Source organism: Pipra filicauda, unplaced genomic scaffold, assembly GCF_003945595.2.
Source record: "Pipra filicauda isolate LSUMZ 115617 unplaced genomic scaffold, ASM394559v2 scaffold841_size68340_pilon, whole genome shotgun sequence".
Taxonomy (NCBI): Eukaryota; Metazoa; Chordata; class Aves; order Passeriformes; family Pipridae; genus Pipra; species Pipra filicauda.
In genome coordinates this window covers 41,834-47,420 of record NW_024105022.1, presented here as the reverse complement: position 1 = coordinate 47,420, position 5,587 = coordinate 41,834, and the positions used below count along the sequence as shown (strand labels likewise).

Sequence of the window (5,587 nt, the reverse complement as noted above, 5' to 3'; positions counted from 1 at the left end):
GCCAACTTTGACAGAGCAGATTCTTCCACAGACTTTGTTGAAGTGTGTGCAGCTTCTGCTGGGAAGCAGGGACAGCTCTTGATGGTCACTGCCCAGGGGGGAAAAGAAAGAGAGAGCTCTGCCTTGATTTATTTCTATCAGACCCCGCCGGGCCCTCCCCGCTTCCTGCCGGGATCGGACACCGCCGGCGGCCCCGGCCCTGCCGGGCTCCATCAGCCTGAGGAATTGCTCCGGAGGAGGGGCCGGGGCTTCCTCTTGGCCTTCGTCTCCCTGGCGCTGGGGCTCGGCTTCTACCTGCGCCAGAAGGTGAGGGGGGTCCCAGGGGGTCGTGTGTCCCCCAGAGCGTCTGTGCCCCCCCGGGGACCCCCCACCCCGGTGTCCCCCCCTTTTCTCTCCCCACAGAGCTCCTGAGCCGCCGGCGGCCGCAGTCCCTCCCCGTGGCCTCGGGCCCAGCCTGGACCACCCCCATCCCCGTGAGGATTTTGGGGGGGTCGTGTGTCCCCCCTGTCCCTGCTGTCACTCTGCCTCCAGCCGGCTGCTCCCAGTGATCCCAGTAAAGCTTCCAGTTCTCCCCAGTCCCGATTATTATCATTTATATATATTAATATATGTTTTTATATATTTTTATATAATATATTGATATATGGTATATATCAATAATATATACTAATATATTAATTATATATTTATATATAATGTATTGATATATAATATATATCAATAATATATAAATATATAAAATATATAAAAAATAAATATTCAAATATATAAAGAATATATACATTTATATATATGTTTTTATATATCAATATATAAATATATTGATATATAATATATATCAATAACATATGTAAGTATAAAAAATGTATATAAAATGTATATAAAATAAATAAACCATTTAAATACATAAATGATGTATAGAAATTAATACATAAATATGTCTTTATGTATTTATATATATTGATATATAATTTATATCAATAATATATATACAAATGTATAATACGTGTATATAAATAAATAAATAAATAATTTACATAAAAGTATATTGAGATAAATAAATTATTGATATAATATTTCAGATCCACACTTGTAAGGAACAGAAACCCAGAGCCGGGTGGTTTCCAACCAGAATTTATTATCTGAGAAAAGCAAATTCAGCGCTGGGGGATCAGGGAGGGGTTGAAAGGAGACACTTGTTCTCTATTTATTCTCTCTATAAATGTATACATTCCTTACAGAGCAGCAAAAACATTACCCATTGTCAGGTCAGACACTGCCAGATGGGTGCTTGTTATCTGCACAGTTATCAACTTTGCAGAAAGGTGTCATTATCTAGTTAACTAAACCAAGTCCCTTCACTATAAATTTTAGACAAGGTAAAAGGGAGAACGATTTGAGGTCCATAAAAAGAAAACAGCCTGAGGTCAACACAACCCGGAGAGAGAAAAGAAAAAGAAATCGTAAAACTTAATTGGGCCCCTGTAAAGACATAAACCAAGTTACCTCCCTTTTACCTTGTCTAAGGTTCATAGTGAAGGGACTTGGTTTAGTTAACTAGATAATGACACCCAGTCCCTCCCAGTCCCTCCCAGTGGCTCCTGTTGCATTGACCAGTCCCGTTGGCTGGCGGGACTGGTTTTGCTGTTGGGAGGGCAGAACTGGTGGGCACAGAAACCATTTATCTGGAGTTTTTCCGCCCAAGATGTGCGGGTCAGCCTCTGATTGCTGACACAGCAGGCATGCTGGAGGGAGGGAGACAGTGGCCCCGGGCATGGCACCTGGATGAACTGGGGGTCTGACCCTGCTGGTGGGAGCAGTTTCGCCTGCATTCAGGCCCCCGACTGCTGGAGCAGCTGCTGTCCTCAGTTTCTGGGAAGCTGCTGTGGGTTGACCCCAATGTTACCTGACTGTCAGGGCTGGAGCAGCTCATCTCCTGGGAGGGGGATTCCAGAGTCTCCTCCGATGTTGCCTGTTGGTTGCTATGGAGTTTGCTCGTACTGGGGGTGATGGTCTCGTATTCTGTCGAGTCGTCAGAAGATTCCTTCATGAGAGCAACATGCTCTGGGTCTTAACTGGAGGCTGTGAGGGGAAGCAGGAGGGACAAGATCGTTCCAGACCTGGGACAAGATAGGCCAGAGCAGTGCCCCCAGCCCTCCTGGAGCAGACAAGCTCAGCCAAGCCAACCCTGGACACCCATTGCCAGGCCCAGGGGCACCAGCTGCCAGGATCACCAGGGTGCATTGCCTTTTCCCTGTGCCCGGGACTGCACAGCCATCACATTCCCATCTGGTTCTGCTGTCCCCAGGCCAGAGCAGTGCCTGTGGGTGCCCTCGGCAGCACAGGAGGAGCACAGGAGCAGTTCCCAGGGCCTGGGGAAGCAAACGAGTTCATGGAGGTGCTGAGCTCTTCTCCTGGGTCCTTCTGCTTCAAGCCCGGCAGAGCCCTGGGGTGCAGCTTTGGCAACTTACCCCTCCTCCTCTGCCTCCTGCCTGCCTCCTGGACAAAGGCACTCACTGGCATCCCAGTGCCTGTGTGTCTCTTCTAGCTCGGCCAATGCATTAAAGCCCTCCCATGATGGTGGCCTGATGGGAAAAGAAACCTGATGAGCTCCCTCTGTCCTGGAATCGGGCAGGTGCAGGGTGTCCCTGCCTTCCCGCTGTGCCATCACAGCAGGGGGTGGTGGCCCCGCTCTGGCCACAGATGCAGCAGCTCTGGAAAGAGCAGAGCAGCCCCATCAGCAGCAACCTCAGGGCCTCCTCCTTGTCCCAGAGCTGGTTGGAAGGGCTGGGCTTTCTTGCTTAGGGTCTGGGCTGAGCTCCAGCAAACCTCGCCTGGCCCAAATTTCCCTACTTTTTTCACCTTCTGTGCTGCCCGGGAGACTACATCTGGTAGTAGAGAGTAAGAAATAAAAAATCTATTACAACCAACAACTGGTCCTAGCAGCCAAAGCTTCCAGGCTTTCTTTCCTGGTGGAAAGGGCTGCTGTTCCCTTCTTTCAGCCCTGAGCTGCAATGGCTGGTCCCACCTCCCCAAAACTGTACACAAATGAACATTCCTCCCAGACAAAAAGGTGCCACCACAGAAAGGTCTTGCTGCCCAAGAAGTGCCCAGGCTGCCACACAAACTGCACCTCAAAGCCAGAGGATGCAGACTTTTTTTCCTGAGGGAAGGGGCTGCTGTTCCCTTTTTTCAGCCCTGCACTACAATTGCCAATCTAACTCCCAAAATTGAATCCAAATTAAGATTCCTGCCAGACAAAAGGTGCCACCACAGAAAGCTCTTGCTGCCCAAGAAGTGCCCAAGCTGCCCCACCAACTGTACCTCCAAGCCAAAGCTTCCAGGCTTTCTTTCCTTGGGGTAAGGCTGTTGTTTCTTTCTTTTCGGAACCCTGCACTCGACTCCCAAAATTGAAGACAGACAAAGATTACCCCCAGACATGAGGTGCCCAGTCCAGGCCTCCCTGGACACTCTGCCAGTGCCACATCAAGATCCTGTGCAGCAACACGTGCTGGGTTGTGTCCTATGGCAAAAGCAGGTGTTCCCGACTCCAGGGCTCTTCCCCGATCCAGTATGGCAAGAACAGGAGACGGAGTATCTCGGCACCTCAGTTACTTCTGGCAAGAGACTCCATCCCTCCCAGAGCCTCTGGGAGACCTGCCGGAGTCACACACAGGAGCCCCTCTGGCCAGGTCTCCCTGCTGCCGGGGAGGGGCGGGGAAGAGCAGAGCCCGCTCCTCGCCGAGGATGCACATGGCAGCAAAAGGCTGCGGGTAGGAGTGGGAGCCCAGGCCATTGCCGTCTAAGATTCCCAGGAGCAGGTGGCCCAGCAGCTCCTGTCCCCAAGACACCGGTTCTCAATCCACGGCTCCCGGGAAGCTGCGGCTTTGCCGGAGGAGAAGATCCTTTCTCTGGATCTGGACAAGATCGTCCAGTGACGAAGGCAAGTGCTTCCAACTCCAGGGCTGTCTCTTGAGCCGCCTCTAGAGTAGAATATCAGGGAATATCTCCGCATCTCTGTTCCTCCCTGCGATAGCCTCCATCCCTTCCCCAAGCTCTGGCAGTCCTGGTGGACTGCAGGCAGATTAGCCTCTGCCTAAGGGACAAAATCCAGCCTATACGGCAAGGACTTCAAGTATTTAACTGAGGGCCCTATATGTCGGAACTGAGGGCCCTATATGTCGGCCAGACCCATCCCACAGGGAAGTTTGCTGCCTTCCTGGGGCCAGGGTGAGGGATATTACGAAAACACTTCCTAAGCTTATTCAACCCTCAGACTATTACCCGCTGTTGGTTGTCCAGGTTGGAAGTGATGACATCAATAATAGGAGTACCAGGGTAATTAAAAAAGATTTTAAGGTACTGACCCGATCACTTCATGGGACAGGAGCACAGGTAGTAATTGGCTCAGTTCCTGTGCTAGCTGGGATGAATGAGGAGATAAATGAGGAGAGGTTTAGGAAAGCACAGCTTACCAATAGGTGGCTTAGAGGATGGTGCTATCGTCAAAATTTTGGGGTTTTTGATCATGGGGCAAACTCCATGTTGCCTGGTCTCGTCAAACCAGATGGGCTTCATCTATCTGGGAAGGGCAAAAGAACTGTAGCCCGTAAGTTGGCAGGGTTAGTTAGGAGGGCTTTAAACTAGGTTTGAAGGGGGAAGGGGCGGCAACTGGGCTCTCCAGAAATAAGCCTAAGGGTGTAGAGCCCGAGTTGAGAATAAAATCAATGGCCCAGCTGAAGTGCCTGTACACCAATGCACGCAGTATGGGAAACAAACAAGAGGAGCTGGAAGCCATCGTGCAGCAGGAAAACTATGACATAGTTGCTGTCACAGAAACGTGGTGGGATGACTCACACGACTGGAGTGCTGCCATGGGGGGGCTACAAGCTCTTCAGAAAGGACAGGCAGGGTAGGAGAGGTGGAGGGGTGGCTTTATATGTTAGAGAGTCCCTTGACTCTGTTGACGTTGAGGTCAGCAGTGACAAGGTTGAGTGCCTGTGGACCAGAATCAGGGGGAAGGCCAACAAGGCTGACATCCTTGTGGGTGTCTGTTACAGACCGCCCAACCAGGATGATGAAGGAGATGAATTATTCTACAAGCAGCTGGCAGATGTCTCAAAATCTCCAGCCCTTGTGCTCATGGGTGACTTTAACCTGCCGGATATCTGCTGGGAGCTTCATACTGCAGAGAAGAGGCAGTCAAGGAGGTTCCTGGAGTGTATAGAGGATAATTTCCTTCATCAACTGGTAAATGAGCCTACCAGGGGTAAGGCCCCACTAGACCTGCTGTTTACAAACAGAGAGGGGCTGGTGGATGATGTAGTGGTTGGAGGCCACCTGGGGCATAGTGACCACGAAATAATAGAATTTTCAATCCTTAGGGATGTAAGGAGAGCCATCATTAAAACTTCTACTCTGGACTTCTGGAGGGCAGATTTTGGCCTATTCAAAAAACTAATTCAGGGCATACCCTGGGAAACAACCCTTAAAGGCAAGGGGGTCCAGGAGGGATGGACATGCTTCAAGCAGGCAATTCTGAGCGCACAGGAACAGGCTGTACCAGTGAGCCGAAAGGCCAGCCGGA

At 50.4% G+C, this 5,587-nt stretch overlaps 1 long non-coding RNA gene across 1 annotated transcript; it reads right to left on the bottom strand.

Annotated features, from left to right (window-relative positions):
* Positions 1 to 1,114: 1,114 nt before the first annotated feature.
* Positions 1,115 to 2,673, bottom strand: LOC113998693. The gene is made up of 2 exons (XR_003544556.2): positions 2,472 to 2,673; positions 1,115 to 2,082 (listed from the first exon to the last, which is right to left on the bottom strand). It is a non-coding gene; the product is annotated as an uncharacterized LOC113998693 (long non-coding RNA).
* Positions 2,674 to 5,587: the final 2,914 nt, after the last annotated feature.